Genomic DNA, 12,023 nt, shown 5'->3' with positions numbered 1-12,023 from the left:
AAGAATATTATAGTTACTTTTACTTACAAGCCTTTAATTTTTATCTGTTTATAGAGTAAATTTATCATGAACATAAACAACATTTTATTTATATTGGGGGGTAACATTTGTTCATAACGGACTAACTAATAATTATTTTAGGCAAAAATTAATACGAATATACAATATTTATTTTACATCCAATTTTTTATTTTATTTATATTTTTTCCTAAAAGAAAAATAGTTTGGATTTATAGTAAATGTTTTTTTTTTTATAAAAAAATAAAAAAAAATTCTAATAATAGATTACCATCCACAAACTAGCAAGTTGCAACCGACTTTTAACCATTTTAATTTTTTTTTTTGAAACCTTCAACCATTTAATTTGTTTGTCATATAACATTACAACTTTGTTTCATTAACATTGCAACCCACCCAAGTAAGATCCACTACTTTATTCCCAATTAAAAAAAAAAGAACAGAAAAAGAAAAGAAAAGAAAGTGGAGAACAAAGTCGGTCATATCTTCTCATTAGGGATTATATTACTCCACATTTATTTCCCAAAAAAAAAGTATAAAAAAAACCCATCATCCTCAACAACTCAACTCCTTAACTCCGGTTTCTTCTCCAAACCCGCGAAATAATGAATTACTTTTGGCTCCAAAATTTTTTCATTATGAATCAGTAGTTACTCCACTTTTCAGTTGTTAATCTCATTATACAACACACTCATCACCTTAAAATCATCATATCCATCAATCGGTTACTCACCTCCTTTCTTTCTACTTAGGTGAGAGTTAATTAAGTGTATAAAGTATCTGTTTTGTAATTAACTAGTTGTTTTGCTCTCTACTCACACTGCTTCTTTTGTTTTTATGATTGGCTAGTTGGGTTTGATACCGGCAAAGTTGTCGTTCTTTTCTGAATTTCATTTGTAAGTTACCATTGCCCCTTTATCTCCCAAGTGAATTTAATCTTCTAGTTGATTTGATGCTGGATCTGATTTTTAGATACATATCTTTGGGTTGTCTTAATTCTGTCGCATTTTTTTATAATTTTTTATTTTTTTAATTTTCTTGGTTATGTTTCTAGGTTAGCTTTATGATTGATTGAATTACTAAAAATTATCTAACTTCAATTCTGGTTGTTGGTTGCGGTGATTATGCATTTGTTAAGGAGTGGGTATATATATTTTTGATAGGAAATACTTTTGAGTCTTTCACTTGTTTTCATATTAAAAGGAATGCAAATGTAGTAGCTCACTTTCTTGCTAAAGTCTTGCCTATGGAAGGGGATGAACAATTGTTCTTGAATGATTTCACCCCAAGCGTGCAGGCTTTGGTAGAGCTAGATATGATGTAATTGTTTCTTCATTAATAAATCTCCCTGCACCCTTTTGCTTTAAAAAAAAAGGAGTGGGTATATATATATATAATTGATGATACAAATAATTGTGGTGGTTTTTTCTTTTTGGAAAGATTTTGGATTTGGGTTTCAATCAGTTTATACAGAATACTCTATATATGACTTCTTGTTATCAGTTTAAAATAGGAGTTACTGAGTTAGGGTGTGTTGAATGGTAGGCGATTTGCTATTAGTAAATGGGATGATACCAGTATATCAAATTTGATATTAAAAAACCTAGATAATTGAATTTAGAGTGAAAATTTAATGGAGAGTTTGCTTTATGAGTGCTTATGTGTGTGTGTATATATATAATTTTTTTTTCTTCTGTATAATTGGATTAATTTTCAAAATTAATTAGCTCCCAAGTATGACAAAGAAAAAATCCACTAAGCTTGGAGCTATAAGAGGTTTAGGTGATGAGCATCAAACTCATGAACGAAGAATGTCAGAATATGAGAGGCTGAGAATGGAAACAACTAAAAAAATTTGACAAGAATGGAAGAATTAGGTTTAAAGGAATAGGCTAAGTCATTGATCTGATGGCACGAGTTCAAAATAATAGAGGCAATCAAAGTAAGAATAAAAAGAAAAAGGTTTCGGGAGACGATGAGCTCTATAGGCTTAACCAAGATATGGAGCATGAGCTTGATTCCACCGATGAAAAGTTACCCATTCCACAGTCTAACAGTAAAGACAAGTCCAATTCTATTCAATGGAAGGTAGTTGTTTCTATGCTGTACATTTATAATTAAGCATGTCTTTGTTCTTTACACATGTAATTCTGTATGCATCAAAATGTGTTGTGCTTCTATATGTATGTGGGTTTTAAATTGAAAATATGGGTTTTAAATTGACAATGGAACTCTATTATCTCATGCGATTATATATGCAACTAGGAATTGATGTTTGAATGTTCTGATTTGCCATCAACTATGAACACGTAATGACTGAAAATTTGTCCAATTCTCTACAGATTTAGAAAGTAGTAAGAAAATTGTGTTTCCTTTTTTATATTCCTTCTTGATGGCCAGACCTTATTGCCAATTCTTTCAATGTGAATTATGTTTGTTGTACATAGGATGATGATTACCCCTGCTGCCCTGACCTCTAGCTCTCTTTATTGATGTCTTGGTGTGCTGCTGCTGTTTTATAATGTTGTTCTTGCCTATTGCTTTGTGGCTGTTGCAACTTTAATTCTACTTCTCTATTGTCATGAGTTGCTGCCTCCCTGCCTTGCTGACTGTACACTTGCTGCCAACGTGGCACCACCATGGGGTTACTGCTGTTGAGATGGCAGCTCATGTGGTGATGCGGGGTGGCACTAATGGTATGATTTTGTGTGTGTGTGATTATCTATGCTATTATTAGATCAATCTATAAGTAATAAATTAAGTTTCATGTTTCTAAGACAATAATTCTCATAGCAAGGGGCATTTAATCATTTTTCAATCAATTTCGGTTATATTTTACATTCCTAAAGCATTTTCGATCCCAACTTTGCAAAAATCAACTAATATCACTATTGTTCATGCTATTACTGTGTAAAAACCTTTGTTTCATATTTCTACGACATAAACACACTTAATCAGGGGCATTAAGTTACAATTTGATCATTTTAGGTCTAGTTTTTGTGTAAATGAAGCATTTTCGTTTCCAAATTTACAAGCATGTATGAGCGAGCGTATAATCTCCCCTTGTTCTGCAATCTACTACCAAATACTTCTCTAGAACTTTGAACACAAATTCTGCTCTGCGTTGTAAGCTGTTAAACTACAAGTTTCAATTTAGATTGGATGATTTATGATAGAGTTGTACTGTAATGTATGTCTTTTATTGTGATGTTCTGGTTTTGATTACATTCAATAGTGATTACCTTAATCCCAATTAAAATTGGATGGTTTGTCGTGTCATTTGCAAAAGTGTGAAATTGCGTAAGCATTGTGCTAATAGCCTAGTGTTTGTCTATCTTGATGCACATATACCTTTTTTGTGAGACTCAACGCGCACTCTCAAACTCACTCAATAGAAAGCACATACAAAACAAGAAAAATAAGCAAGAACAAAGATTCGACAGCTAATGGATTAAAATATATTGATAGTTTAGTAACTTTAGGTTACTACAGTCCAAAGTATCTTTAGGATACAAAGCTCCAATACAAGAGTCTTCTCACAGAATTCTTAACAATGTAAAAACATTCTTATATATACAAGGCTTTTGTCCAACACAAAAGAGGTCGCCTTAATTCATTTTGTCTTATCTCCATCTACTGTGGTCTATGATCAATTAATTGCTTATAAATTTTACAAGAGTTATGAAGTGTGAATTATTTTTCGTATAACGTTTGTACAGATGTATATTAGAGTATTGTATGTCTTTTTTGTTTCCAATATCAGGTTCGCAAAATGAAGGCTCTGACTCGAAAAGCAGTGAAAACTACTTTGGCGAAACGTCGGCGGAATGTTGATTTGGCTTCTTCACATGGTGGCTCATCTACCCCTAATCATAAATCGCAGCAGCATTATTTAACCACAAGAGAACCAGTTAAATTGCTTGGATTAGAAGTTAAACACTTAAATCATGACAAGAATGATAAAGAAAATGGCAAGCTATCATTTGTTTTTGTATTTAAAATTCTTTACCTACATGATTGATAAGTCATTTTTTTTAACATTTGAATTTCTTTGCTCATGTTAGCTAAAAAGGATAAGCCTAGAAGAGGACCCACTATGTGCAACAAAGTCCATGGATGCAGCAAAGAAGAACGCTTGGAAATTACCTTGAATGAGCATGGACAACCTGTTGGTCCGGATGACTATACATGCAATGAGTTCATTAGCTTCTTAGGAACAATAGCTCAAAAAGAAAATATCCTACCACTGACTGTCAAGAATTGGCCCATACTAAGGAACGAGAAGAAAGAACTTTGGGATTATGTCTTGGTGAGTTACTTATTCAATTGAATAAATATGGTAGAAATGTTTAATAATTGCTTAACTTGTCCTATATGGTTTCTGCTATCATGTCAGAGTGTCATGTTAAACTTTCTAGATTGGCATATGTTATGTAAAAAGAAATTGAACCCCCAACTGTCATTTTTGTTGCCGATCTGCCTACCTAGTGTTCTGCCTAGCTTCCTGCTACGTTTTATGATCAGTGACTTGTTTTCTAAGTGCCAGAATAGGTTACAGACTTTTTCTTGATTTGTGATAAAGATTAATTAATTGGAATATGATCACTTTGGTATAACTTTTTATTTATTGCTGTAGAAACATTATATTGTCCCAACTGAGGCAAAAAATGGATTTTGCAAACCATTGGCGCTGCTTGGAGAAGGTACAAATGTTATTTAAAAATAGTACAATTTCATAAATATGACATTAATAAAACAAGGATGATCAAATGACCAAAACGAGTCCCAAAAAAAATGTTCTAGGACTTGTTAAAGATTTGGAATGATGACAAATATGAGGTATTACATTTATACAAGTTTCTTATATTTCCCTGCCTTTATAGCAAATGTATATTTCTTGTCTTAAGAAAAATGTATTCATTTAGTTCACCATCTTAATCTGTCAGGAACGATGTATGCAAATAAAGCAAATCGGTTAGTTGGAAAGGAAAAGAACATTATGCATACTTCATGACCAAAGAGTTTTGCTAGGTTCGATATAAGTGGGTGAGTTTGTTTGTTTGTTTGTTTAATTTTCTCATCACTTTTATTATTGGTTTTATTTCTGCATTAAAATGATTGACACTCATTACTCTTGTATAGAAAAAGGATAATAAAACAACACAAAATCCTAGTTTAGCTCAAATGTTCATAGCAACACGTAAGGAGAAGCTAACAAAGCGAAAGCCTGGTGACCTAAGGGACAAATTGATGGTAAGATTCATTCTCATTTCATGTTAATTTTTTGGCATTTACTTTTTTCAATATTAAATTTTTCCTTCATCTTTAAAAATGTAGACTGAACTTGAGAAATTAGATTCAGAGGAGGAGGTTGAAAGTGTGATTTTGACTATTCTGATAACAAGAAAAAGTCTCAATTAAATTTTCATGGAAGGGGTGTTTCATCAACTCAATTAAAGCAGAAGGCCTTGATGAAGGAAGTGGAAGAGAAGCATGCTCAGGAGGTTCAAGCTCTACAAAAAGATTATGAGGACAAAAGGCAACAAGATAGAAGGGGGATAGCACATGGTCTTAGCTCCATCCTTTCTCAAATTCAACAACAAAATCCTCAAATGTCTTTTGATTTAAGTATGCTTGGCTCTTTATTTCTTGATAGTCAATTTGAGAAGGATGGTAGTACGATAGAAATGCTTCGACTTCATTCTTCGGCTTCTACATCCAAGGTAAAAACCTTTTGATTTCTATACTACGCCAAAGTATAGATAGAAAAGTGGCTAATGAAAGGAATGGTGTCCTTCGAACAAGTGTACTATTCCGTTAGCGGGTTCAGAATTATTAGAAAGCTAATATATTCAGTAAGGTCAAGTGATCGGAATGCCTGGGTGGAGGCCGCTTCCGATCAGTAACATTAATGGATAATTAATGTTACAGCTTAATCTTGACTGAACCCTTCGGGTCACACCCAAGCATTCAACAAACCGAAACGACGAATTAATTCGGAAGGAATTAATGAGTCGACCGAGTAATATTTATTTAGACGTCGGAAATTCGAGCTTAGAGCGTCGAAACCGAGCGTCGGAAGTCGAGTCGAAAAATAGTGAAAGACGAGACGAGAAATAGTAATAAATCAACAAAAGACCAAAATACCCCTAGCATCGGAATGCCCTAGCAAACCGAGTGCTAAGGGCGTATGGCCTAGCATGGTGGCTAGCATGCGCACCAAGCCGAGCCTAGGCTGGCTGGTGCGTGCTAGCGCACTCATGCTAGCATCGCAAGGCTAGGCGCTGCCTAGTGCGTGCTAGCATGCTAGGCGCAGCCTTGTGCGCGCAATGGCTAGCAAGCCATGCCGCAACAAGCTGCTGGAGCTAGCACGCTAGGCGCGCCAGCCCGCAACAGCTAGCAGCAGCATGGCTAGGCCATTGCTTGCTGCCTAGCAGCGCTGGCCAAGGCACAAGGCCAGCAGCAGCAGCCCGCACAAGCATGTTGGGCGTGCTGGCCAGCAGCAGCAGCAGCCCGCATGCAAGTGCTGGGCTTGCTGGGCTTGCGGGGCGTGGCTGCCACGGATAGCAGCACATGGCAGCCCACCTTGGATGCCTTGGTGCCCAAGGGTGGGTGCCATGTGGCTTGTGGTCCTTGAGTGTGTGGGGAGTGAGGTGGCCGGTTATGGGAGAGGGAGTGGGGAGCAAGTTTGGTCCCCCCCTTCTCCAAATGGTCCTCACCTAACCACTCACATGAGCTTGCCACTTGTTGATTTATTACTAGCTTGATTATTGATTTTATTTTAGCTTTAAAATAAAATGGAAAAATCATACTATCCCACATTGATGGGAGAGTAAATGATACTCCCATCATTTCCTATAAATACCCAAGTATGGGCATTGGGAAGGATGCTTGAGTAAGAGTTGGAAAAGGCATCACAATTAGTGAAAACCTTTGAACTCAATATTATTACTCGGGTTTTATTGGTCGGGTCTTGCTAACTCCAAGACATTGGACCTAGTCGGTTTTGTTGGTGCGGGTGGACTTCGTTGGAGGTCTCCGTGCGAGCGGGACTTGAAGCTTTCAAGTAAGAGCTCATTTGGAGCGAAGCACGCGTCAAGGGTAATTAGCTTATCTTAATCTTGAGATTAATTTAATTATGTTTATGGTTTTATTTATTGCGAGTGCGATCTTGGTTTTGGGTTTGTTTTCCGCGGTGAGTCGGACTCACCAAACCCCAACAGCTAAGGCTTTTATTTATTTTTTTTTCTCTTTTTTTTTTGTTCATTTGAGCGATACTAAGTTGAAAATATTTATTTATTTTTTATTTTTTTTACAGGGGGATGAACAACAAGAAGTTGAAGAAAGCTGCGAGTAAGAAGAAGAAGAAGAATATGACTTTATAGCTCAATTTGAAGTTGCTTTAACCTTTTATTATTTCTTGCTCGGATATAATTTTTTTCTTCTATTTTTTAGTTAGACTAATATTATAGCCTACAACATTCTATTAAAACAATAGGTTATTTAGATATATTTGATGTTGAAAACAAGTTGATATTGTTTTTGTTGTACTGTTTTACTAATTAATTTTATAAGTTTGGGATTCTCTAGTTAAATGCTTATTACATGTTTTAATGTTCAACATTTTTCTAATATAACAAATTCGAAAGAGTACGACACATTCCCACTCCTTTAATATAATCTAGTAATATATTGCAATAGAAAAAAAAATAGCCGATTTATTGTAGTCATTCAATTTATATTTAACAGTTTTCTAAATGTTGTATCTAAAATATTTGGCAACACTTTTGTATTATTACTAGCAAATATAACAAGTGAAAAGATTGTTTTATATTATGACAAAAGGTAGGGCTGAGCAAAACTATCTGAAAATCCGACGATCCGAACCGAATCCGATCCGAAGATTATAGATGTCCGATCCGAAATCAATTTCGGATCGGATATCCGATCCGAAAAAATCGGATATCGGATCGGATATTGGATATCCAATTTTCGGATTTCGGATATCCGATATTCGAAAATATGACACTCTTTATAATATTTTATTTTTTACTTCTAACAAGTTACTACGGCTATTTTCAAAACCCCCCCAAAACCCAAAGTCCCAAACCCTATTTTCACTCCCCTCAAACAACCGCCCACCTCTCTCTCTCTCCTCTTTCCTCCACCAACTACGGTTTTCGGTTGTAGCTTCCTTCTCCTCACAATTGCGACTTCCCTCCTCATGGCTGCTAAACCATTGACTCTTCTTGGTTCTCACGACTTCTCGGCGGCAGCCCATTATCCTCTACTCTCTTATTCACCATTTCTTCTCTATTAATGGCCGCCATTGCTAAGCTCAACACGGAGAAAAGAGGAAAGTATGTCTAAAACAGAAACTACATAACCAGAAGAAAAATAAGGGGTCCTACTATACTACAATTCTACGAGTATACCTCTTTTCTTTATTTAAGCTCATAATTGTCCAAAATTTGAGTTGGACAAAGAGTTTACATTTTGGAGTTGGTGTTGAATTCGAGGGGGGATGGTTGTTTGTGTTTAATTTGGATTTTTGATTTCTAATTTTTTTTTGTCAAATTGTACATAACCCTTTACATCTGGTTCAATTATATTTTTTATTTTTTTATGAGAAATTAAAACCAATTATTTATTGATAAAATCAGAATTTTTCTGCAATTTTATTTAAAAATTTTCGAATATAGGATATCCAAAGTATCCGATCCGATATCGGATATCCGAAATTTTTGGACCGGTTATCAAATATTCTAATTTTCGAATATCCGATTCGTGTTCACTCCTAACAAAAGGTAATAATTTCGAATTGTCTCCTACAGTGGCAACAATTTTCATTTATTGCCTTTGTAAAATTGTTGCCTTAGGTATTATTTTACCTTGGCTTTTAAAATTGTTGCCTTTGTACGAAAATGTGTTGGCCTTATGAATACAATGGGGGCATAAATTACGCCTCATATATGTTACCTTAGGTACAAGGCAATACTTTTTTAATATTAGGGAATGGTTTTTCATTGTTACCTCGTTTCAAATTTTGTGATGCCCGTCAAAATTTTAATTAATACACGTACGCGGTGGTAAAAAATTAATAATTAAATGATTTAAATTATTAATCCAATAATAAGAGGTAAAATATTTTGTTGCTAAATTACGTATTAATTACACTTTGTAGTTTAGGGTCGGGGTCTCGATTTAAATTTTTGCTTCAGACCCCAAAAATGTGTGAGATGACACTGATTAGTACTTAATAGTTTGAAAGCAAATACTGAGCTAAACACAATTTAAAGGTTTAAGTTTATAAAGTTTTTACCAATCAAAACCCTTTTTTTATTTTTTATTTTTTTTATTACAACCAATCGAAACCTTAAAGTCCTTTTTGTCATCAATTGGGATCCAAAGTTTTTGGTGAGATTAAAACTAAAGTCAAATATATATGTTAATTATTTTGGAATGGAGCAAATACATATAAGTATCTAAATTCCACCTTGTACTTTGCTTATTCATTAACTCATAAAAGAGATAATTAATTAGATGATGATATGTGTATTTATAATCTTTGATAATATTTGAATTCAATCATAAACATCTTATTATTAACGGAAAATGGAAATAAATAATCCTACCTTTACGTGGTCTGACAATAACAATCCCACTTTTTCATTATTACAAGGCAAACCAACCTTGGTATGTCATCTTCTTTTAATGAAGCTTGGTTTGATGGTGACCAATTTTTGTAGGTCATATGCCATGTGCCACATTTTAATAGGTTCATTAAATATTTTTTTAAATAATAAATAAAAAAACAAAAACGAAGAAAAAAAAACAGCCACCAACCTCCCCACCTTGAAACCCTAGCCCATACCCCAGCCACCACCAAAAACTGGCCAACCACACTTCTTAACCTCCGAAAGCGCCCGCTGGCATCCACCTACCGAGGAAACGATGGAGTTTTTGCGGCTGGGGTCTAGTTTTTATGTTGTTTAAGGGGGGTTTTCGGGCCGATCGAGATGGGGTTTTCGGTTAGAGTGGTTGGGTGGGGTTTTTCGGGGCTGGGATGGAGGTTTCGGGGATATTCAGCGGTTATAGAAGGTTTTTGGTGCTTGGGTAGCATTTTCGGGGTTGATTACCGTGGTAGTTGAAGTGGTTTCGGGGGTGGGATTTGGGTAAGGGGGTGATTTCAGGGGTGGCTTTTGGTCGGCGAAGTGGTTTTCGGTATTCGGGGAGTTTCGATCGGCCAATTTCAGGGGTTTAGGGTGGCGGTCGGCCGATTTTTGCTGGGGTAAGGGTAAAGGTTAGGGTTTTAAGGTGGAGAGTGGGTTCTTTATTTTTTTTTACCTCTTTTTGTTTTTGTTTTGGAATTTTTTTATTTTGACCAATTATTGAGCGACACGTGGCTTTAAAACAATAAAAAAAGAACATTTTAACCTGTTTAATAGGTTTTAGGTAAAAAGGTCTGTTAAAAGAATATGACATACAAAGGTGGGTTTGCCTCGTATAATCAAAAGGTGGGACTGATATTATCAGATCACGCAAAGGTGGGATTATTTATTTCCATTTGTCCTATTATTATTAATAAGTGAAGATTATAATAAGTCAATCTTGTAAGTACACATTGAGAGAATATGATAAGATCCCTCTCACATAATTAGGGTATTTTATTCCTTGATCATTGATTTATATAAATCACAAATGTTATTGGTTAAAGAAGTGTTTGTCAATAGTGTCAAAAGTCGAAATGAATTAATTGATGTTATTTTAAGATACATGTTCCTTTATTTAATCCCTTATATTCCTTAACTATTTAATTATGTGTTCTTTGGGGTTCATGTAATTTGAATTTAACCCTCACCATCTTTTAAGGGCCTGCATGTTATGTTTTAAGTTATGTTATTTTCATAGCAGGTGCACGATGAGCATTAAGGTGTATATATTAGGTGTTGTTTCAAGATAATTTTGTTTGGATATCAAAATGGCTTGCATTTTGGACTTGGTCATTAAATGGGCCAAATCAACGTATAACATCAATCTAGTGTCCAAGGCTAGCCTAAGAGCTTCAATGGGTCCACACTATTAAGGGCCTGTTCTGCTCAGCTTAATTTCAGTTCATCTCCATTCAATTTAGTTTAGCTCTAATTAGTTCAATTCAGTTTCTTATTTCCTTCTCTCATAAACAATTCATTTCATCTCTATTTAGTTCATTTCAATTCATTTTAGTTTAGCCTCAATCAGTTCAATTCAGTTCAGTTCAGTTATTTTCAGTAAATCGGAACAAGCCCTAAATAGCCAAATTTTACACCATCTCAAGGTATTCATGAAATACTTGCATATATTGTACTTGATAGCATTCAATAGGCTCTCTTTAATATTTGCTACATGTGCTAACTTAGACATCGGATGGACAAATAAGTCTATTGTGCACCCTTGTCCATCTAGAATAGCTGGACCATAGACAATTGTTCAGATTTTTTACTAAATGTTCAAAAGTATAGGTGTGGTGCAGTGTTTGGATTTTTTTTACTAAATGTTCAAAATTTGCAATTGTACAGATTTTTTTTACTATATGCTAAAAACTATAGGCGTGGCACATTACGATTGTTTATATATTTTTACTAAATGTTCAAAATTTGCGACATTCAAATTTTTTTTACTAAATGTTCAAAAGTTGCAATCGTCCAGATTTTTTCACTAAATATTCAAAAGTATAGGCATGGTACATTGGATTGTTCATATATTTTTACTAAATGTTCAAAATTTGCAATGTTCGGATTTTTTTACTAATGTTCGGTTTTTTTACTAATGTTCAAAATTCGCAATTGTTCAGATCTTTTTACTGAATGTTCAAAAGTATAGGCGTGGTACATTGCGATTGTTCAAATATTTTTACTAAATGTTCAAAATTTTCAATGTTCAAACTGTTTTACTAAATGTTCAATTGTTCAGATTTTGTTTACTAAACGTTCAAAAGTATAGGCATGGTTCATTGCGAATTTACG

Source organism: Chenopodium album, chromosome 14 (genome assembly GCF_948465745.1).
Source record: "Chenopodium album chromosome 14, dcCheAlbu1.1, whole genome shotgun sequence".
Lineage (NCBI taxonomy): Eukaryota > Viridiplantae > Streptophyta > Magnoliopsida > Caryophyllales > Amaranthaceae > Chenopodium > Chenopodium album.
This window is presented reverse-complemented; position numbering follows the sequence as displayed.